The sequence below is a fragment of the Dendrobates tinctorius genome, unplaced genomic scaffold, assembly GCF_039654945.1.
Source record: "Dendrobates tinctorius isolate UK_male_01 unplaced genomic scaffold, ASM3965494v1 ptg000432c, whole genome shotgun sequence".
NCBI lineage: Eukaryota > Metazoa > Chordata > Amphibia > Anura > Dendrobatidae > Dendrobates > Dendrobates tinctorius.
The window spans coordinates 328,413-352,327 of record NW_027362095.1 but is presented as its reverse complement, the minus strand read 5'-3'; the positions used below and the strand labels follow the sequence as shown (position 1 = coordinate 352,327).

General features: G+C 46.5%; 3 non-coding genes across 3 annotated transcripts; all 3 read right to left on the bottom strand.

Moving 5' to 3' along the window:
- Positions 1-7,135: 7,135 nt before the first annotated feature.
- On the bottom strand, positions 7,136-7,208 carry TRNAV-UAC (transfer RNA valine (anticodon UAC)). Its single transcript has one exon. It is a non-coding gene; the product is annotated as a tRNA-Val (tRNA).
- Positions 7,209-7,305: 97 nt separating this feature from the next.
- TRNAV-CAC (transfer RNA valine (anticodon CAC)) lies at positions 7,306-7,378 on the bottom strand. The gene has a single exon. It is a non-coding gene; the product is annotated as a tRNA-Val (tRNA).
- A 1,438-nt stretch (positions 7,379-8,816) lies between these two features.
- Positions 8,817-8,889, bottom strand: TRNAV-CAC (transfer RNA valine (anticodon CAC)). Its single transcript has one exon. It is a non-coding gene; the product is annotated as a tRNA-Val (tRNA).
- Between the last annotated feature and the right edge of the window lie 15,026 nt (positions 8,890-23,915).

The window sequence follows — 23,915 nt, the reverse complement described above, 5'->3', positions numbered from 1 at the left end:
TGTTGAATGGCTACTTTGATTTGAAAGGTTGTGGAAAGTAGAAAAATAAGCTGCACAGTAGGTATTCGTTCAAAGAGTGGTGATATTGCCTAACTGGGCCATGTGACAGCGTCCTTTCGGGGAGGTCACCGCCTAAGCTTAAATCAACACCCTTTACGAATAAACCTTGTGACAGATAAGAGTGTGACCGAATGAGCACAGGACCGTGAAATGAGCCTGTGACAGGATATGACTGAAGAACCCCAGTAGATGGACACTTTATTTACAATCCTGTGTGTTGTGGGAGTATTTCTGTTCGGATGCTACATAGCATATAAGTACACGAAACACGTAGTACACCGAGGAACAGACACTCCATTTAGCCTGTTAGCACCTTAGGAAGAAGGTAACGAGGTATAGTAGAGCCTAGTCTTGAGCTTACCCAATACACCACCTAAGGCAGGGGACTAACAGGAAGACAACAAGAGAGACAGGATAAGAATAAAAGATAAAATGGGGAACAGTCAGGGAAAGACACCTGAAGAAGGAAATCGGTTATGTGATATAATTGAGGATAGATATGGAAGTAGTGCAGCAAAGAACCTGGAAAAAGTATTAATCAAATCCAAAGTGCAAGATAGGCAGGCTGTGTGAATCCTTGTATATATGTCTATGAGAACCTCTGAATAAGATGAGAGATGAGTAATTGAGTATAAAAAAAAAAAAAAAAAATCAGTGAATGAGCACGTATGAATGAATCATCACACATCATTTTTGTGTCAAGAGATTTGTGACCTTTCTAGTTGTGGTGGAATCCCGGACAGATGCGTTATAGATATTTCAAATCTACATCTGAGACTGAATGAATTGAGTAATGATATAGTTCGTGTTATATGTGGCATTACATTGTAAAGTTTCCTGAATGCATTTGGCCAGAAAAAGGGCAAGGCATGGTTAATCTCATTATACAGTTATCTGCCCTTACAGTGAAATCCCGTGATTTTGAGTTTCTTTGTAGAAATTGATTTTGATAAGTCTAAAGAACTACAGAATTCTGTGAAGGACGACGCTGCATTCTGACGGGAGGGGTGAAGGATGGCGCTGCGTAGTTTTTCTTCTCCCTTCGCTCTTATCTCTGCTGAGTGTGAGCTGTGCTCAAAATTCTCTGTAATTCTATCCGTAAGGTACACGCTGAAAGATTTGTGCATTTTAAAGCAACAGTACTTAATTGAAGATTGGAAGTTAAAAGTAAGATATGGTGCCTAATTTAGAAGGGAATTGTAAGTGATTGCTTGGTCATTAATGTGTTTGAACCTGCTTCTAGTTGTGTGATTGATTTGTATAGCAAATTGTGTCAAATTACAAAAGACAGAGAAGGAAGGAAGCAGTAAAACAAGTGGGACAAACATTGAAAAAGGCAAAAATACCAGAGTGTGAATGTTTGGATGTACAAAAAGGCACAGACAAGGGAAGAAAATAGCAAGTGAATAAATGATGCTTGAGAATGTGCAGCAGTATGGAAGGTGTATTATGAATGTTTGATTGACAAAGTGTAACCAGAGACCCAGACAAAATAGATGGACTTGTAAACACTGTGGTCAGACTCAGACAAACCCAGACTGAATAGCTACTTGTGTGACCTGTGCTACTGACCTAAGAGAATTGCACTAAATCCTATCCAGACAAGATCATAAGAAGCTGACATAATAGTGTGGATAGTGGGTAGTGGGGACATTGGCCCTTGAGGAGTAAGCTGACAGTAGACATCAGACGGCCAACCCCATCAGGACCTAGAAGTGTGACTAGAATAAGAAAGATGCAGGTGTTTGTATTATCCCTGGAGCCCCTCTGACCAGCTAGCTTTGCTGAAGCAGCTGCCTGCCCCTGAAGACCAACCATTCCCGTTTTACAGACACATAAAGGAAGTACAGCAGACATATAAGTGTACCTGGGCAGACCTAGAGAGGTTGATGAGTTTAAAGGCAGGTGACGCACTAGATCATATAATTAAGACACACAGATGTGACAAAGAATCAGGCTTGGGGCATGGATGATAAATCTGCACGATCTGGGGAGACGTACTGTGAGTCACTAAGACAATGGGCTGCAGTGGAACAATCAGAGCAGTCTGTACTCCTGACTAATGTGACACAGCAAAGAGGAGAGAGAGTAGAGATATACCTTGGACGGTTACAGCTGAAATGGGCAGACATGGGGTACATTTGCATAAATCCACTTGATGTTAGAATACTGGTGAATGCATTCATTGACGGTATGAACAAAGACTTACGAGACGCAGTACAGACAGTCAGACCTGAATGGAGACATGTAGATCCGAAAGACCTCCTTAAGGTAGCTAAAGAAATTGAGCAAACAAGGACAATAAAACGACCTGTCATGTATGCTGGAGCACAAGGAAAAAAGTGGAGACGTAATAGGGAAGGCATGTGAGATGACACTGACGTTTCACATGACATCCATGCCATACTCCTACAAGTTCAACCAAAACATCTGTCTATGGCCAGACAGCTCTGACTTGAGTGTGCTCTACTAATTCCTGAGTATGTCACTCCTCAAAAGATGTAACGTTCTGAATCCAGCCACCCTCCTGCCTGTGGATTCAGAAAAGGGGGAATTGGTGACCGTATTGGCAAGTGAGGAAGGATACTTTGACATGACGCATGAACATGTCTGCATAGAACTGATGAGTCAGGAGACAGTTGGGTTTGCACACATTCATGAAAAACCTGTTCCTAATGCAGACTTTGAGTTTCTTTTTTGTAGATGGCCCCAGATACCACCAGGATGGACGATTCTACACTGGATATGCAGTAGTATACTCACATGAGGTAATCCGAGCGGAACCACTCTCTCCTCACATGTCGGCGCAGGAGGCAGAGTTGAAGGCACTCACTGAGGCGTGTAGAGCCGCTGCAGGTAAAGTTGCTAATATTTTCACAGATTCGAAGCCCATTAAAAATGCAGAGCTGGTGAAACAATTGATGGAGGCATTGATGTTACCAGTCCAGGTTGGCATTGTCAAGGTAAAAGCACACACAAAAGGTGACTCCGTGGAGGTAGAGGGCAATAGAAGGGCGAACGAGGCTGCTAAAATAGCACAAGGCGGCCTAGAGAGAGCAGTGGACGGTGGCGGGGAGTCAGCGTATTCCAGCCACATTGGGTCTAGATGTCCTGAAATCCCTCCAGCAAAAGGCTGCCCAAACAGAGAAGGTACACCAGGGGAGACTGGGAGCTGAGCTGAACTCAAATGGAGTATGGGAGAATAAGGATAAAATGTGCCCACCAAAGTCCCTGTTCCCAATCATGGCACAAGCAGCACATGGCCCCAATCACACCTCAAAAAGTCACATGTGTGCCATGGTAGATGCCTTCTGGATCGCTCCTGGCTTCAGTTGCGCAGCTGCGAAACTTGTACAATCATGCCTCATCTGTGCACAGCACAACCCAGGTAAAACAGTAAAAGTCCCTAAGAAAGCGACACCTAGGCCTCTCTACCCGTTTCAGAGACGGCAGATTGACGACATACAGCTACCAAGGTAGGAGTGTATGCAAATATCCTAGTATGTGTAGATCTCTTCTCTGGATGGCCAGAGGCCTACCCGGTGAAAACGGCTACAGCTCGAGCCACTGCAAAGAAACTGGTGATGGAACTAGTACCACGATTCGGTGTCCCTGAAACAATTGAATCAGACAGAGGTACACACTTTACTGCTGAGGTAATGCAAAATGTAATGCAAATGATAGGTGTAGAACAAGCATTTCATACACCCTACCACCCACAGAGTTCAGGGAAGGTAGAGAGAATGAACGGGACACTAAAATTGAAAATACAGAAAACCATGGAACAAACCCATAAACCATGGCCAGAGTGTCTCCCATTAGCATTATTCTCAGTAAGGTACACACCCACGGGGAAAGCTAAACTGTCACCCTTCGAGATACTGTTTGGAAGACCACCAAACACAGGGTTGTACTACCCACAGGTCTTAACACTCAATGTGGATAATTTGACAAGTTATGTAATCCAGTTGCAAAAGCATTTAACTCAAATGCATTCTCTAGTTTTCTCTTCCACTCCAGATCCAGATAGTGTGGAAGGAATCACTGTCTACAACCTGGTGATTACGTATATGTCAAGAAACACTCCAGAAAGACCCTTGAACCCCGATATCAAGGACCTTACCAAGTACTCCTAACAACACCTACTTCTGTTAAGTTGGAAGGACGACCAACCTGGATCCACGCATCACATTGCAAACTAGCCACAGGAATTAACAAAGCATATGAGTGCATAATGTTTTGGTTTGGTTTTGTTGCATTATCTGTAATAATGGTAGCTGCGTGGGACAATCTAAATTCTCCAATGTCCTTGAATAATAAGTTTATACAACATCATGAAAAATTACTGAATGATTGGTCAAATCATTTGCTGGATCTGCACACATTCACCAGTATCAGCCACTAGTATTCCGTTCCTTGTTATTCCTGTGCCACCCGAGGAATTATTTGCCTGGAGCAGTTGTTCTGATACACTTGCTAATAATGCCACAAATAATGTGAAGTTATGGAACACAACTGTTGGTATACCTATTGTGGGATGGGTAGGATACCCTTGGTGGCAGGGTAATCTTTCAGGAAGTAACACATACCTTCAATATCTGGCATATAAAGGGGGGGCTTGGGTACCCAGGAATAGAACTCGATTAACCTACCTGGGGCAAATTCCAATGTATGGCCTACAAGTTAGTTTTAATGTAACTTCCCACTCTACTGATGCCTTCAAACCAATACTGCTAGAAAGAAGGTTGCATAACACGTCCTGGGAGTATTCCAATTTATTTCCCCAGGGCAATAATGAAACTTGTTTTAATATTTCAGGTAATATACCTTGCAACGAGTCATCTGGATATGAGAAAGGAACTCCCACCTGTGGAAATCCCGATGTAGGGTATTGTAGCCCTTTAGGACAACTTCCAAATTGGTGTATGCTTCAGAATGTATCTGCGTTCATAGATTTAGTTCATAGACTGGTATTACAACATTCAGCCCTATGGGACCTACCTAGTGACATGTACTGGGTATGTGGAGACAATGCATATAAATGGTTGCCAGTAGGGGTAAAAGGTGCTTGTACTCTTGGTCGTTTGACTCCAGCTACCTTTGTTATTCCGAATGACCAGTTGAATACTCAGAGCATACCTAAACACACGTTGTACAAAAGAGCTGCTGACAATACACCTCGCCTCTCTGGGAGACCACATATAGTGCAGATGAGTGTGGCTAATAAAATTGTCAGTTCTATTTTTATTTATCCTATGATTACTCAAATGTGGGATAAATTAGTCAGGGCTACAGATTACTTAGATGACCAAATATGGGATATATTGGATATATTGAACACCACCGTTGCTGTCCAAAATCAGCTCATCATAGCCACTAATCAGCATACCATAGTATTAGATTATTTAACTGCAGCGCAAGGAGGTATGTGTCAAGTCATCGGACCAGCTTGCTGTCATTATATAGATCCCAACAGTAGTTTAAAGTTAAGATCAAAAATAGAGGATGTTCAAAAACTTAGAGATCAGTACAATAAAGACAATGATCGTACTAAGGATAGTTGGTGGTCAGATACATTCTCCTTTCTTAATCCAGCTAATTGGTTTAAGGGTATTGGAGGCTGGATAACTGGGATTATACTAAGTCTATTACGTATTGTTGTTTGTATCTTCGTAATATATGTGCTATTGAAACTTGTTTTTTGGTGTATCTCTGTATGCAAGAAAAGATGTAGAAATAGATAAGGAAGTTTGACTGTAAACAACAAGAATTTAACTATTATTCCTTTGAGTCCTAGATTGACATCTCATTTCTGGCATGAAGGAGCGTACTCTTGCAATGATGGACGTGGCTTCAGTATCTGGGGGATGGAGAAGGTAGAAGACCTGTCTCCCTTGGGCAACCCGTCGGCCTGGGATAGTACCTGGTGAACGAGCCACTATCCGCTGTTGTTGCAGGATCCAGTGTTCCAGATTGTGGAAAATGAAGATGTCAAAGGGGGGAATGATAGGAACTGAAGGAGTTAAATTGAGTTCTGTCTATGTTGCATTCTCTTGTTTAAAACCTTATCTGTTCTTCGAGGAGATGTCTCAGACATCTCCCTTGTGAACCAAGGTCAAATACCTCTGCTTTTTCGCCTAAATGACTTTCTTTGTCGAAAACAAGTTGTAAAATCATTTGTACTGCGCATGTCTGTAAAATGTTTAAATTCTTTACTATAAAAGACGGAAGCCTAACTGATAAGCCAGAGGCGTCTTGAGAGGCATCCCGAGTGGTATTATACAGCCGTGTCTGTGTTATCCTTCTCGACGGAGCAATTGATTAGAGACATATGGTGCTTCACACCTAAGAACATCGGTCCTTCAGATGAAAGAGTAATCTGAGGGATCCCGACACTTATATCCAGTTTCGAACTGGGGACCGTTCGCGTGTGAGGTGAACGTGACAACCACTACACTTCAGAAACTCCATTCAAAGCTAAAGATGTTTAAACATGCTGAAATGAACTTGAAAAAGAAAAAAACAGCCAGCCAAAGTCAAGAGGTCTTCCTCTATGTCTGAAGACAGGACAAAGTGCATTTTGCAACACAGGAACCTTTCATTTGTCAGGCTATTGGAGAAAAAGAACAAACAGGGAAACAAAACCATGCTCCACAAAACATTCTCATGCCTTTGTCCAAAAGCCAAAAAGAAAAAGCACCTAGATGCCTGCTTTAGCACCTTGATCCTATCAGGTGTTACTTGAATTAGGAACACTTAGACACTGTCAAAAACACACATGCTTGCCAAAAGCAAAAACGGGAAGAAATAATCACATTGGTAAAAGTAATGCTCATTAAACCAGCAATAGAATATGCTAACTAAGGCTAATTAAGCCAACAGTATAGGTTTGTGATCAAAATAAAGAAAAGCCACATGTTTCTGCCCGGGATCAAAACAGGGAACTTTCAGGAGGATGGCAAACAGGACAATCACTACACTACAGTAACCAGACAAGAGCGTTTACTGTGGTCATGGCAAGCATTAAAGATCAAGCACTTATTGTCAAAAGCGCTAGTTTGCAAGAGGAATGCTGTGTTTCTGCCCAGTTTCGAACTGAGGACCTTTCGCATGTAAAGCGAACGTGATAACCGCTACACTACAGAAACCAACCGATTCAAACAAACAAAAAATGCTGTGGTCATGGCAAGCAATAAAGAACAAGCACTGAAAGTCAAAAAGATCGTTTTCCAAGAGAAAAAGCTGTGTTTCTGCCCAGTTTCGAACTGGGGACCTTTCGCGTGTGAGGCGAACATGATAACCGCTACACTACAGAAACCAACCAATTCAAACTAAAAAAAAAATCCTGTGGTCATGGCAAGCAATAAAGAACAAGCACTGAAAGTCAAAAAAAACATTTTCCTAGAGAAAAAGCTGTGTTTCTGCCCAGTTTCAAACTGGGGACCTTTCACGTGTGAGGCGAACGTGATAACCTCTACACTACAGAAACCAAGCGATTCAAACAAGCAAAAAATGCTGTGGTCATGGCAAGCAATAAAGAACAAGCACTGAAAGTCAAAAAGATCGTTTTCCAAGAGAAAAAGCTGTGTTTCTGCCCAGTTTCAAACTGGGGACCTTTTGCGTGTGAGGCGAACGTGATAACCGCTACACTACAGAAACCTGATGCAAGCGCATACTGTGGTGACAACAAGCAATCGAGATCAAGAACTGAAATTCAAAAGCTTGGATACCAAAGAGTAACAGCGTGTTTCTGCCCAGTTTCGAACTGGGGACCTTTCGCGTGTTAGGCGAACGTGATAACCACAACACTACATAAACCGGCTGCGTAAGGTTACTGTGGTCATGACGAGCCATCGAGAACAAAGACTCAACGTCAAAAGCTTTAATATCAACGCCTAATGTCATGCTTCTATCAAGTTTCGAACTGGGGACCGTTCGCATGTGAGGTGAACGTGACAACCACTACACTTCAGAAACTGCATGCAAAGCTAAAGTTGTTTAAACATGCTGAAATGAACTTGAAAAAGAAAAAAACAGCCAGCCAAAGTCAAGAGGTCTTCCTCTATGTCTGAAGACAGGACAAAGTGCATTTTGCAACACAGGAACCTTTCATTTGTCAGGCTATTGGAGAAAAAGAACAAACAGGGAAACAAAACCATGCTCTACAAAACATTCTCATGCCTTTGTCCAAAAGCCAAAAAGAAAAAGCACCTACATGCCTGCTTTCGCACCTTGATCCTATCAGGTGTTACTTGAATTAGGAACACTTAGACACTGTCAAAAACACACATGCTTGCCAAAAGCAAAAACGGGTAGAAATAATCACATTGGTAAAAGTAATGCTCATTAAACCAGCAATAGAATATGCTAACTAAGGCTAATTAAGCCAACAATATACGTTTGTGATCAAAATAAAGAAAAGCCACATGTTTCTGCCCGGGATCAAAACAGGGAACTTTCAGGAGGATGGCAAACAGGACAATCACTACACTACAGTAACCAGACAAGAGCGTTTACTGTGGTCATGGCAAGCATTAAAGATCAAGCACTCATTGTCAAAAGCGCTAGTTTGCAAGAGAAACGCTGTGTTTATGCCCAGTTTCGAACTGAGGACCTTTCGCGTGTAAAGTGAACGTGATAACCGCTACACTACAGAAACCAACTGATTCAAACAAAAAAAAAATGCTGTGGTCATGGCAAGCAATAAAGAACAAGCACTGAAAGTCAAAAAGATCGTTTTCCAAGAGAAAAAGCTGTGTTTCTGCCCAGTTTCGAACTGGGGACCTTTCGCGTGTGAGGCGAACGTGATAACCGTTACACTACAGAAACCGGATGCAAGTGCTTACTGTGGTGACAACAAGCAATCGAGATCAAGAACTGAAAGTCAAAAGCTTGGATACCAAAGGGTAACAGCGTGTTTCTGCCCAGTTTCGATCTGGGGACCTTTCGCGTGTTAGGCGAACGTGATAACTAGAGTTGAGCGAAACGGGTCGAAAAAATTCAAAAGTCGGGTTTCATGAAACGAAACCCGACCCTAGGATGAGGTCGGCCACGAGGTCGGCGACTTACGCGCCAAAGTCGCGTTTCAAAAGTTTGTTTTGCGCTCTTTTTCAGCCAATCAGGATCCACGGACACTGTGGGCAACGTGATGACCTAGGCACGGGTCACCACCATCTTTCAGAATGGCATGCAAGTGATTGGCTTGCTTTGGTGGGCGTCACAGGGGGTATAAAAGGGCGTGCACGCCGACCGCCATCTTACTTCTGCCGATCTTAGTATAGGGAGAGGTTGCTGCTGATTCTGTAGGGAGAGCGTTAGGCAGGGAAGAAGACAAAAAAACTGCTTCTGCTGCTAGCGATTTGGCCTGCACAACACACAAGTCACTGTGTGTGCAGTGCAAGGGGAGGCTATATTGTGGTGTATCAGTGGTGTTGGTTGTTGGGCTGCCTTTTAAGGCTTCCTGACACGCTGGCATTGCTGTTTACCCACTGCTCTGCAAACTGCTTTTTTAAAAGCAATCCAATCTCCCTTATCCTCTAGTCACTTTTGTCACAGCTGTGCCATCGAGCGTGTCACATAGCGCTCAGATATCAGTGGGCCTCTCACAATCCACAAGTGTCCAGTGTCCAAAATTGTACGCAGAGATTCAAAATCTCCATTATCCTCTCGTCACTTTGGTCACAGGCAGCTGTGCCATCGAGCGTGTCACATAGCGCTCAGATATCAGTGGGCCTCACACAATCCACAAGTGTCCAGTGTCCAAAAGTGTACGCAGAGATTCAAAATCTCCATTATCCTCTCGTCACTTTGGTCACAGGTAGCTGTGCCATCGAGCGTGTCACATAGCGCTCAGATATCAGTGGGCCTCACACAATCCACAAGTGTCCAGTGTCCAAAAGTGTGCGCAGAGATTCAAAATCTCCATTATCCTCTCGTCACTTTGGTCACAGGCAGCTGTGCCATCGAGCGTGTCACATAGCGCTCAGATATCAGTGGGCCTCACACAATCCACAAGTGTCCAGTGTCCAAAAGTGTACGCAGAGATTCAAAATCTCCATTATCCTCTCGTCACTTTGGTCACAGGCAGCTGTGCCATCGAGCGTGTCACATAGCGCTCAGATATCAGTGGGCCTCACACAATCCACAAGTGTCCAGTGTCCAAAAGTGTGCGCAGAGATTCAAAATCTCCATTATCCTCTCGTCACTTTGGTCACAGGCAGCTGTGCCATCGAGCGTGTCACATAGCGCTCAGATATCAGTGGGCCTCACACAATCCACAAGTGTCCAGTGTCCAAAAGTGTACGCAGAGATTCAAAATCTCCATTATCCTCTCGTCACTTTGGTCACAGGCAGCTGTGCCATCGAGCGTGTCACATAGCGCTCAGATATCAGTGGGCCTCACACAATCCACAAGTGTCCAGTGTCCAAAAGTGTACGCAGAGATTCAAAATCTCCATTATCCTCTCGTCACTTTGGTCACAGGCAGCTGTGCCATCGAGCGTGTCACATAGCGCTCAGATATCAGTGGGCCTCACACAATCCACAAGTGTCCAGTGTCCAAAAGTGTACGCAGAGATTCAAAATCTCCATTATCCTCTCGTCACTTTGGTCACAGGCAGCTGTGCCATCGAGCGTGTCACATAGCGCTCAGATATCAGTGGGCCTCACACAATCCACAAGTGTCCAGTGTCCAAAAGTGTACGCAGAGATTCAAAATCTCCATTATCCTCTCGTCACTTTGGTCACAGGCAGCTGTGCCATCGAGCGTGTCACATAGCGCTCAGATATCAGTGGGCCTCACACAATCCACAAGTGTCCAGTGTCCAAAAGTGTACGCAGAGATTCAAAATCTCCATTATCCTCTCGTCACTTTGGTCACAGGCAGCTGTGCCATCGAGCGTGTCACATAGCGCTCAGATATCAGTGGGCCTCACACAATCCTCAAGTGTCCAGTGTCCAAAAGTGTACGCAGAGATTCAAAATCTCCATTATCCTCTCGTCACTTTGGTCACAGGCAGCTGTGCCATCGAGCGTGTCACAAAGCGCTCAGATATCAGTGGGCCTCACACAATCCACAAGTGTCCAGTGTTCAAAAGTGTACGCAGAGATTCAAAATCTCCATTATCCTCTCGTCACTTTGGTCACAGGCAGCTGTGCCATCGAGCGTGTCACATAGCGCTCAGATATCAGTGGGCCTCACACAATCCACAAGTGTCCAGTGTCCAAAAGTGTATGCAGAGATTAAAAATCTCCATTATCCTCTCGTCACTTTGGTCACAGGCAGCTGTGCCATGGAGCCTGACACATATCGCTCAGATATCAGTGGGCCTCACACAATCTACAAGTGTCCAGTGTCCAAAAGTGTACGCAGAGATTCAAAATCTCCATTATCCTCTCGTCACTTTGGTCACAGGCAGCTGTGCCATCGAGCGTGTCACATAGCGCTCAGATATCAGTGGGCCTCACACAATCCACAAGTGTCCAGTGTCCAAAAGTGTACGCAGAGATTCATAATCTCCATAATTCTCTCGTCACTTTGGTCACAGGCAGCTGTGCCATCGAGCGTGTCACATAGCGCTCAGATATCAGTGGGCCTCACACAATCCACAAGTGTCCAGTGTCCAAAAGTGTACGCAGAGATTCAAAATCTCCATTATCCTCTCGTCACTTTGGTCACAGGCAGCTGTGCCATCGAGCGTGTCACATAGCGCTCAGATATCAGTGGGCCTCACACAATCTACAAGTGTCCAGTGTCCAAAAGTGTGCGCAGAGATTCAAAATCTCCATTATCCTCTCGTCACTTTGGTCACAGGCAGCTGTGCCATCGAGTGTGTCACATAGCGCTCAGATATCAGTGGGCCTCACACAATCCACAAGTGTCCAGTGTCCAAAAGTGTACGCAGAGATTCAAAATCTCCATTATCCTCTCGTCACTTTGGTCACAGGCAGCTGTGCCATCGAGTGTTTCACATAGCGCTCAGATATCAGTGGGCCTCACACAATCCACAAGTGTCCAGTGTCCAAAAGTGTACGCAGAGATTCAAAATCTCCATTATCCTCTCGTCACTTTGGTCACAGGCAGCTGTGCCATCGAGCGTGTCACATAGCGCTCAGATATCAGTGGGCCTCACACAATCCACAAGTGTCCAGTGTCCAAAAGTGTACGCAGAGATTCAAAATCTCCATTATCCTCTCGTCACTTTGGTCACAGGCAGCTGTGCCATCGAGCGTGTCACATAGCGCTCAGATATCAGTGGGCCTCACACAATCTACAAGTGTCCAGTGTCCAAAAGTGTACGCAGAGATTCAAAATCAACATTATCCTCTCGTCACTTTGGTCACAGGCAGCTGTGCCATCGAGCGTGTCACATAGCGCTCAGATATCAGTGGGCCTCACACAATCCACAAGTGTCCAGTGTCCAAAAGTGTACGCAGAGATTCAAAATCTCCATTATCCTCTCGTCACTTTGGTCACAGGCAGCTGTGCCATCGAGCGTGTCACATAGCGCTCAGATATCAGTGGGCCTCACACAATCTACAAGTGTCCAGTGTCAAAAAGTGTACGCAGAGATTCAAAATCTCCATTATCCTCTCGTCACTTTGGTCACAGGCAGCTGTGCCATCGAGCGTGTCACATAGCGCTCAGATATCAGTGGGCCTCACACAATCTACAAGTGTCCAGTGTCCAAAAGTGTACGCAGAGATTCAAAATCTCCATTATCCTCTCGTCACTTTGGTCACAGGCAGCTGTGCCATCGAGCGTGTCACATAGCGCTCAGATATCAGTGGGCCTCACACAATCCACAAGTGTCCAGTGTCCAAAAGTGTACGCAGAGATTAAAAATCTCCATTATCCTCTCGTCACTTTGGTCACAGGCAGCTGTGCCATCGAGCCTGTCACATAGCGCTCAGATATCAGTGGGCCTCACACAATCTACAAGTGTCCAGTGTCCAAAAGTGTACGCAGAGATTCAAAATCTCCATTATCCTCTCGTCACTTTGGTCACAGGCAGCTGTGCCATCGAGCGTGTCACATAGCGCTCAGATATCAGTGGGCCTCACACAATCCACAAGTGTCCAGTGTCCAAAAGTGTACGCAGAGATTCAAAATCTCCATTATCCTCTCGTCACTTTGGTCACAGGCAGCTGTGCCATCGAGCGTGTCACATAGCGCTCAGATATCAGTGGGCCTCACACAATCCACAAGTGTCCAGTGTCCAAAAGTGTACGCAGAGATTCAAAATCTCCATTATCCTCTCGTCACTTTGGTCACAGGCAGCTGTGCCATCGAGCCTGTCACATAGCGCTCAGATATCAGTGGGCCTCACACAATCTACAAGTGTCCAGTGTCCAAAAGTATACGCAGAGATTCAAAATCTCCATTATCCTCTCGTCACTTTGGTCACAGGCAGCTGTGCCATCGAGCGTGTCACATAGCGCTCAGATATCAGTGGGCCTCACACAATCCACAAGTGTCCAGTGTCCAAAAGTGTACGCAGAGATTCAAAATCTCCATTATCCTCTCGTCACTTTGGTCACAGGCAGCTGTGCCATCGAGCGTGTCACATAGCGCTCAGATATCAGTGGGCCTCACAAAATCTACAAGTGTCCAGTGTCCAAAAGTGTGCGCAGAGATTCAAAATCTCCATTATCCTCTCGTCACTTTGGTCACAGGCAGCTGTGCCATCGAGTGTGTCACATAGCGCTCAGATATCAGTGGGCCTCACACAATCCACAAGTGTCCAGTGTCCAAAAGTGTACGCAGAGATTCAAAATCTCCATTATCCTCTCGTCACTTTGGTCACAGGCAGCTGTGCCATCGAGCGTGTCACATAGCGCTCAGATATCAGTGGGCCTCACACAATCCACAAGTGTCCAGTGTACAAAAATGTACGCAGAGATTCAAAATCTCCATTATCCTCTCGTCACTTTGGTCACAGGCAGCTGTGCCATCGAGCGTGTCACATAGCGCTCAGATATCAGTGGGCCTCACACAATCCACAAGTGTCCAGTGTCCAAAAGTGTACGCAGAGATTCAAAATCTCCATTATCCTCTCGTCACTTTGGTCACAGGCAGCTGTGCCATCGAGCGTGTCACATAGCGCTCAGATATCAGTGGGCCTCACACAATCTACAAGTGTCCAGTGTCCAAAAGTGTACGCAGAGATTCAAAATCTCCATTGTCCTCTCGTCACTTTGGTCACAGGCAGCTGTGCCATCGAGCGTGTCACATAGCGCTCAGATATCAGTGGGCCTCACACAATCCACAAGTGTCCAGTGTCCAAAAGTGTACGCAGAGATTCAAAATCTCCATTATCCTCTCGTCACTTTGGTCACAGGCAGCTGTGCCATCAAGCGTGTCACATAGCGCTCAGATATCAGTGGGCCTCACACAATCTACAAGTGTCCAGTGTCCAAAAGTGTACGCAGAGATTCAAAATCTCCATTATCCTCTCGTCACTTTGGTCACAGGCAGCTGTGCCATCGAGCGTGTCACATAGCGCTCAGATATCAGTGGGCCTCACACAATCCACAAGTGTCCAGTGTCCAAAAGTGTACACAGAGATTCAAAATCTCCATTATCCTCTCGTCACTTTGGTCACAGGCAGCTGTGCCATCGAGCGTGTCACATAGCGCTCAGATATCAGTGGGCCTCACACAATCCTCAAGTGTCCAGTGTCCAAAAGTGTACGCAGAGATTCAAAATCTCCATTATCCTCTCGTCACTTTGGTCACAGGAAGCTGTGCCATCGAGCGTGTCACAAAGCGCTCAGATATCAGTGGGCCTCACACAATCCACAAGTGTCCAGTGTTCAAAAGTGTACGCAGAGATTCAAAATCTCCATTATCCTCTCGTCACTTTGGTCACAGGCAGCTGTGCCATCGAGCGTGTCACATAGCGCTCAGATATCAGTGGGCCTCACACAATCCACAAGTGTCCAGTGTCCAAAAGTATACGCAGAGATTAAAAATCTCCATTATCCTCTCGTCACTTTGGTCACAGGCAGCTGTGCCATCGAGCCTGTCACATATCGCTCAGATATCAGTGGGCCTCACACAATCTACAAGTGTCCAGTGTCCAAAAGTGTACGCAGAGATTCAAAATCTCCATTATCCTCTCGTCACTTTGGTCACAGGCAGCTGTGCCATCGAGCATGTCACATAGCGCTCAGATATCAGTGAGCCTCACACAATCTACAAGTGTCCAGTGTCCAAAAGTGTACGCAGAGATTCAAAATCTCCATTATCCTCTCGTCACTTTGGTCACAGGCAGCTGTGCCATCGAGCCTGTCACATATCGCTCAGATATCAGTGGGCCTCACACAATCTACAAGTGTCCAGTGTCCAAAAGTGTACGCAGAGATTCAAAATCTCCATTATCCTCTCGTCACTTTGGTCACAGGCAGCTGTGCCATCGAGCGTGTCACATAGCGCTCAGATATCAGTGAGCCTCACACAATCCACAAGTGTCCAGTGTCCAAAAGTGTACGCAGAGATTCATAATCTCCATTATTCTCTCGTCACTTTGGTCACAGGCAGCTGTGCCATCGAGCGTGTCACATAGCGCTCAGATATCAGTGGGCCTCACACAATCCACAAGTGTCCAGTGTCCAAAAGTGTACGCAGAGATTCAAAATCTCCATTATCCTCTCGTCACTTTGGTCACAGGCAGCTGTGCCATCGAGCGTGTCACATAGCGCTCAGATATCAGTGGGCCTCACACAATCCACAAGTGTCCAGTGTCCAAAAGTATACGCAGAGATTCAAAATCTCCATTATCCTCTCGTCACTTTGGTCACAGGCAGCTGTGCCATCGAGCGTGTCACATAGCGCTCAGATATCAGTGGGCCTCACACAATCTACAAGTGTCCAGTGTCCAAAAGTGTACGCAGAGATTCAAAATCTCCATTATCCTCTCGTCACTTTGGTCACAGGCAGCTGTGCCATCGAGCGTGTCACATAGCGCTCAGATATCAGTGGGCCTCACACAATCCACAAGTGTCCAGTGTCCAAAAGTGTACGCAGAGATTCAAAATCTCCATTTTCCTCTCGTCACTTTGGTCACAGGCAGCTGTGCCATCGAGCGTGTCACATAGCGCTCAGATATCAGTGGGCCTCACACAATCTACAAGTGTCCAGTGTCAAAAAGTGTACGCAGAGATTCAAAATCTCCATTATCCTCTCGTCACTTTGGTCACAGGCAGCTGTGCCATCGAGCGTGTCACATAGCGCTCAGATATCAGTGGGCCTCACACAATCTACAAGTGTCCAGTGTCCAAAAGTGTGCGCAGAGATTCAAAATCTCCATTATCCTCTCGTCACTTTGGTCACAGGCAGCTGTGCCATCGAGTGTGTCACATAGCGCTCAGATATCAGTGGGCCTCACACAATCCACAAGTGTCCAGTGTCCAAAAGTGTACGCAGAGATTCAAAATCTCCATTATCCTCTCGTCACTTTGGTCACAGGCAGCTGTGCCATCGAGCGTGTCACATAGCGCTCAGATATCAGTGGGCCTCACACAATCCACAAGTGTCCAGTGTCCAAAAGTGTACGCAGAGATTCAAAATCTCCATTATCCTCTCGTCACTTTGGTCACAGGCAGCTGTGCCATCGAGCGTGTCACATAGCGCTCAGATATCAGTGGGCCTCACACAATCCACAAGTGTCCAGTGTCCAAAAGTGTACGCAGAGATTCAAAATCTCCATTATCCTCTCGTCACTTTGGTCACAGGCAGCTGAGCCATCGAGCGTGTCACATAGCGCTCAGATATCAGTGGGCCTCACACAATCCACAAGTGTCCAGTGTCCAAAAGTGTACGCAGAGATTCAAAATCTCCATTATCCTCTCGTCACTTTGGTCACAGGCAGCTGTGCAATCGAGCGTGTCACATAGCGCTCAGATATCAGTGGGCCTCACACAATCTACAAGTGTCCAGTGTCCAAAAGTGTACGCAGAGATTCAAAATCTCCATTATCCTCTCGTCACTTTGGTCACAGGCAGCTGTGCCATCGAGCGTGTCACATAGCGCTCAGATATCAGTGGGCCTCACACAATCCACAAGTGTCCAGTGTCCAAAAGTGTACGCAGAGATTCAAAATCTCCATTATCCTCTCGTCACTTTGGTCACAGGCAGCTGTGCCATCGAGCGTGTCACATAGCGCTCAGATATCAGTGTGCCTCACACAATCCACAAGTGTCCAGTGTCGAAAATTGTACGCAGAGATTCAAAATCTCCATTATCCTCTCGTCACTTTGGTCACAGGCAGCTGTGCCATCGAGCGTGTCACATAGCGCTCAGATATCAGTGGGCCTCACACAATCCACAAGTGTCCAGTGTCCAAAAGTTTACGCAGAGATTCAAAATCTCCATTATCCTCTCGTCACTTTGGTCACAGGCAGCTGTGCCATCGAGCGTGTCACATAGCGCTCAGATATCAGTGGGCCTCACACAATCCACAAGTGTCCAGTGTCCAAAAGTGTACGCAGAGATTCAAAATCTCCATTATCCTCTCGTCACTTTGGTCACAGGCAGCTGTGCCATCGAGCGTGTCACATAGCGCTCAGATATCAGTGGGCCTCACACAATCCACAAGTGTCCAGTGTCCAAAAGTGTACGCAGAGATTCAAAATCTCCATTATCCTCTCGTCACTTTGGTCACAGGCAGCTGTGCCATCGAGCGTGTCACATAGCGCTCAGATATCAGTGGGCCTCACACAATCCACAAGTGTCCAGTGTCCAAAAGTGTACGCAGAGATTCAAAATCTCCATTATCCTCTCGTCACTTTGGTCACAGGCAGCTGTGCCATCGAGCGTGTCACATAGCGCTCAGATATCAGTGGGCGTCACACAATCCTCAAGTGTCCAGTGTCCAAAAGTGTACGCAGAGATTCAAAATCTCCATTATCCTCTCGTCACTTTGGTCACAGGCAGCTGTGCCATCGAGCGTGTCACATAGCGCTCAGATATCAGTGGGCCTCACACAATCCACAAGTGTCCATTGTTCAAAAGTGTACACAGAGATTCAAAATCTCCATTATCCTCTCGTCACTTTGGTCACAGGCAGCTGTGCCATCGAGCGTGTCACATAGCGCTCAGATATCAGTGGGCCTCACACAATCCACAAGTGTCCAGTGTCCAAAAGTGTACGCAGAGATTAAAAATCTCCATTATCCTCTCGTCACTTTGGTCACAGGCAGCTGTGACATCGAGCCTGTCACATAGCGCTCAGATATCAGTGGGCCTCACACAATCTACAAGTGTCCAGTGTCCAAAAGTGTACGCAGAGATTCAAAATCTCCATTATCCTCTCGTCACTTTGGTCACAGGCAGCTGTGCCATCGAGCATGTCACATAGCGCTCAGATATCAGTGGGCCTCACACAATCCACAAGTGTCCAGTGTCCAAAAGTGTACGCAGAGATTCAAAATCTCCATTATCCTCTCGTCACTTTGGTCACAGGCAGCTGTGCCATCGAGCATGTCACATAGCGCTCAGATATCAGAGGGCCTCACACAATCCACAAGTGTCCAGTGTCCAAAAGTGTACGCAGAGATTCAAAATCTCCATTATCCTCTCGTCACTTTGGTCACAGGCAGCTGTGCCATCGAGCGTGTCACATAGCGCTCAGATATCAGTGGGCCTCACACAATCTACAAGTGTCCAGTGTCCAAAAGTGTGCGCAGAGATTCAAAATCTCCATTATCCTCTCGTCACTTTGGTCACAGGTAGCTGTGCCATCGAGTGTGTCACATAGCGCTCAGATATCAGTGGGCCTCACACAATCCACAAGTGTCCAGTGTCCAAAAGTGTACGCAGAGATTCAAAATCTCCATTATCCTCTCGTCACTTTGGTCACAGGCAGCTGTGCCATCGAGCGTGTCACATAGCGCTCAGATATCAGTGGGCCTCACACAATCCACAAGTGTCCAGTGTCCAAAAGTGTACGCAGAGATTCAAAATCTCCATTATCCTCTCGTCACTTTGGTCACAGGCAGCTGTGCCATCGAGCGTGTCACATAGCGCTCAGATATCAGTGGGCCTCACACAATCCACAAGTGTCCAGTGTCCAAAAGTGTACGCAGAGATTCAAAATCTCCATTATCCTCTCGTCACTTTGGTCACAGGCAGCTGTGCCATCGAGCGTGTCACATATCGCTCAGATATCAGTGGGCCTCACACAATCTACAAGTGTCCAGTGTCCAAAAGTGTACGCAGAGATTCAAAATCTCCATTATCCTCTCGCCACTTTGGTCACAGGCAGCTGTGCCATCGAGCGTGTCACATAGCGCTCAGATATCAGTGGGCCTCACACAATCCACAAGTGTCCAGTGTCCAAAAGTGTACGCAGAGATTCAAAATCTCCATTATCCTCTCGTCACTTTGGTCACAGGCAGCTGTGCCATCGAGCGTGTCACATAGCGCTCAGATATCAGTGGGCCTCACACAATCTACAAGTGTCCAGTGTCCAACAGTGTACGCAGAGATTCAAAATCTCCATTATCCTCTCGTCACTTTGGTCACAGGCAGCTGTGCCATCGAGCGTGTCACATAGCGCTCAGATATCAGTGGGCCTCACAAAATCTACAAGTGTCCAGTGTCAAAAAGTGTACGCAGAGATTGAAAATCTCCATTATCCTCTCGTCACTTTGGTCACAGGCAGCTGTGCTATCGAGCATGTCACATAGCGCTCAGATATCAGTGGGCCTCACACAATCCACAAGTGTCCTGTGTCCAAAAGTGTACGCAGAGATTCAAAATCTCCATTATCCTCTCGTCACTTTGGTCACAGGCAGCTGTGCCATCGAGCGTGTCACATAGCGCTCAGATATCAGTGGGCCTCACACAATCCACAAGTGTCCAGTGTCCAAAAGTGTACGCAGAGATTCAAAATCTCCATTATCCTCTCGTCACTTTGGTCACAGGCAGCTGTGCCATCGAGCGTGTCACATAGCGCTCAGATATCAGTGGGCCTCACACAATCTACAAGTGTCCAGTGTCCAAAAGTGTACGCAGAGATTCAAAATCTCCATTATCCTCTCGTCACTTTGGTCACAGGCAGCTGTGCCATCGAGCGTGTCACATAGCGCTCAGATATCAGTGGGCCTCACACAATCCACAAGTGTCCAGTGTCCAAAAGTGTACGCAGAGATTCAAAATCTCCATTATCCTCTCGTCACTTTGGTCACAGGCAGCTGTGCCATCGAGCGTGTCACATAGCGCTCAGATATCAGTGGGCCTCACACAATCTACAAGTGTCCAGTGTCAAAAAGTGTACGCAGAGATTCAAAATCTCCATTATCCTCTCGTCACTTTGGTCACAGGCAGCTGTGCCATCGAGCGTGTCACATAGCGCTCAGATATCAGTGGGCCTCACACAATCTACAAGTGTCCAGTGTCCAAAAGTGTACGCAGAGATTCAAAATCTCCATTATCCTCTCGTCACTTTGGTCACAGGCAGCTGTGCCATCGAGCGTGTCACATAGCGCTCAGATATCAGTGGGCCTCACACAATCCACAAGTGTCCAGTGTCCAAAAGTGTACGCAGAGATTAAAAATCTCCATTATCCTCTCGTCACTTTGGTCACAGGCAGCTGTGCCATCGAGCGTGTCACATAGCGCTCAGATATCAGTGGGCCTCACACAATCTACAAGTGTCCAGTGTCCAAAAGTGTACGCAGAGATTCAAAATCTCCATTATCCTCTCGTCACTTTGGTCACAGGCAGCTGTGCCATCGAGCGTGTCACATAGCGCTCAGATATCAGTGGGCCTCACACAATCCACAAGTGTCCAGTGTCCAAAAGTGTACGCAAAGATTCAAAATCTCCATTATCCTCTCGTCACTTTGGTCACAGGCAGCTGTGCCATCGAGCGTGTCACATAGCGCTCAGATATCAGTGGGCCTCACACAATCCACAAGTGTCCAGTGTCCAAAAGTGTACGCAGAGATTCAAAATCTCCATTATCCTCTCGTCACTTTGGTCACAGGCAGCTGTGCCATCGAGCCTGTCACATAGCGCTCAGATATCAGTGGGCCTCACACAATCTACAAGTGTCCAGTGTCCAAAAGTATACGCAGAGATTCAAAATCTCCATTATCCTCTCGTCACTTTGGTCACAGGCAGCTGTGCCATCGAGCGTGTCACATAGCGCTCAGATATCAGTGGGCCTCACACAATCCACAAGTGTCCAGTGTCCAAAAGTGTACGCAGAGATTCAAAATCTCCATTATCCTCTCGTCACTTTGGTCACAGGCAGCTGTGCCATCGAGCGTGTCACATAGCGCTCAGATATCAGTGGGCCTCACACAATCTACAAGTGTCCAGTGTCCAAAAGTGTGCGCAGAGATTCAAAATCTCCATTATCCTCTCGTCACTTTGGTCACAGGCAGCTGTGCCATCGAGTGTGTCACATAGCGCTCAGATATCAGTGGGCCTCACACAATCCACAAGTGTCCAGTGTCCAAAAGTGTACGCAGAGATTCAAAATCTCCATTATCCTCTCGTCACTTTGGTCACAGGCAGCTGTGCCATCGAGCGTGTCACATAGCGCTCAGATATCAGTGGGCCTCACACAATCCACAAGTGTCCAGTGTCCAAAAATGTACGCAGAGATTCAAAATCTCCATTATCCTCTCGTCACTTTGGTCACAGGCAGCTGTGCCATCGAGCGTGTCACATAGCGCTCAGATATCAGTGGGCCTCACACAATCCACAAGTGTCCAGTGTCCAAAAGTGTACGCAGAGATTCAAAATCTCCATTATCCTCTCGTCACTTTGGTCACAGGCAGCTGTGCCATCGAGCGTGTCGCATAGCGCTCAGATATCAGTGGGCCTCACACAATCTACAAGTGTCCAGTGTCCAAAAGTGTACGCAGAGATTCAAAATCTCCATTGTCCTCTCGTCACTTTGGTCACAGGCAGCTGTGCCATCGAGCGTGTCACATAGCGCTCAGATATCAGTGGGCCTCACACAATCCACAAGTGTCCAGTGTCCAAAAGTGTACGCAGAGATTCAAAATCTCCATTATCCTCTCGTCACTTTGGTCACAGGCAGCTGTGCCATCAAGCGTGTCACATAGCGCTCAGATATCAGTGGGCCTCACACAATCTACAAGTGTCCAGTGTCCAAAAGTGTACGCAGAGATTCAAAATCTCCATTATCCTCTCGTCACTTTGGTCACAGGCAGCTGTGCCATCGAGCGTGTCACATAGCGCTCAGATATCAGTGGGCCTCACACAATCCACAAGTGTCCAGTGTCCAAAAGTGTACGCAGAGATTCAAAATCTCCATTATCCTCTCGTCACTTTGGTCACAGGCAGCTGTGCCATCGAGCGTGTCACATAGCGCTCAGATATCAGTGGGCCTCACACAATCCTCAAGTGTCCAGTGTCCAAAAGTGTACGCAGAGATTCAAAATCTCCATTATCCTCTCGTCACTTTGGTCACAGGAAGCTGTGCCATCGAGCGTGTCACAAAGCGCTCAGATATCAGTGGGCCTCACACAATCCACAAGTGTCCAGTGTTCAAAAGTGTACGCAGAGATTCAAAATCTCCATTATCCTCTCGTCACTTTGGTCACAGGCAGCTGTGCCATCGAGCGTGTCACATAGCGCTCAGATATCAGTGGGCCTCACACAATCCACAAGTGTCCAGTGTCCAAAAGTGTACGCAGAGATTAAAAATCTCCATTATCCTCTCGTCACTTTGGTCACAGGCAGCTGTGCCATCGAGCCTGTCACATATCGCTCAGATATCAGTGGGCCTCACACAATCTACAAGTGTCCAGTGTCCAAAAGTGTACGCAGAGATTCAAAATCTCCATTATCCTCTCGTCACTTTGGTCACAGGCAGCTGTGCCATCGAGCGTGTCACATAGCGCTCAGATATCAGTGAGCCTCACACAATCCACAAGTGTCCAATGTCCAAAAGTGTACGCAGAGATTCATAATCTCCATTATTCTCTCGTCACTTTGGTCACAGGCAGCTGTGCCATCGAGCGTGTCACATAGCGCTCAGATATCAGTGGGCCTCACACAATCCACAAGTGTCCAGTGTCCAAAAGTGTACGCAGAGATTCAAAATCTCCATTATCCTCTCGTCACTTTGGTCACAGGCAGCTGTGCCATCGAGCGTGTCACATAGCGCTCAGATATCAGTGGGCCTCACACAATCCACAAGTGTCCAGTGTCCAAAAGTGTACGCAGAGATTCAAAATCTCCATTATCCTCTCGTCACTTTGGTCACAGGCAGCTGTGCCATCGAGCGTGTCACATAGCGCTCAGATATCAGTGGGCCTCACACAATCTACAAGTGTCCAGTGTCCAAAAGTGTACGCAGAGATTCAAAATCTCCATTATCCTCTCGTCACTTTGGTCACAGGCAGCTGTGCCATCGAGCGTGTCACATAGCGCTCAGATATCAGTGGGCCTCACACAATCCACAAGTGTCCAGTGTCCAAAAGTGTACGCAGAGATTCAAAATCTCCATTTTCCTCTCGTCACTTTGGTCACAGGCAGCTGTGCCATCGAGCGTGTCACATAGCGCTCAGATATCAGTGGGCCTCACACAATCTACAAGTGTCCAGTGTCAAAAAGTGTACGCAGAGATTCAAAATCTCCATTATCCTCTCGTCACTTTGGTCACAGGCAGCTGTGCCATCGAGCGTGTCACATAGCGCTCAGATATCAGTGGGCCTCACACAATCTACAAGTGTCCAGTGTCCAAAAGTGTGCGCAGAGATTCAAAATCTCCATTATCCTCTCGTCACTTTGGTCACAGGCAGCTGTGCCATCGAGTGTGTCACATAGCGCTCAGATATCAGTGGGCCTCACACAATCCACAAGTGTCCAGT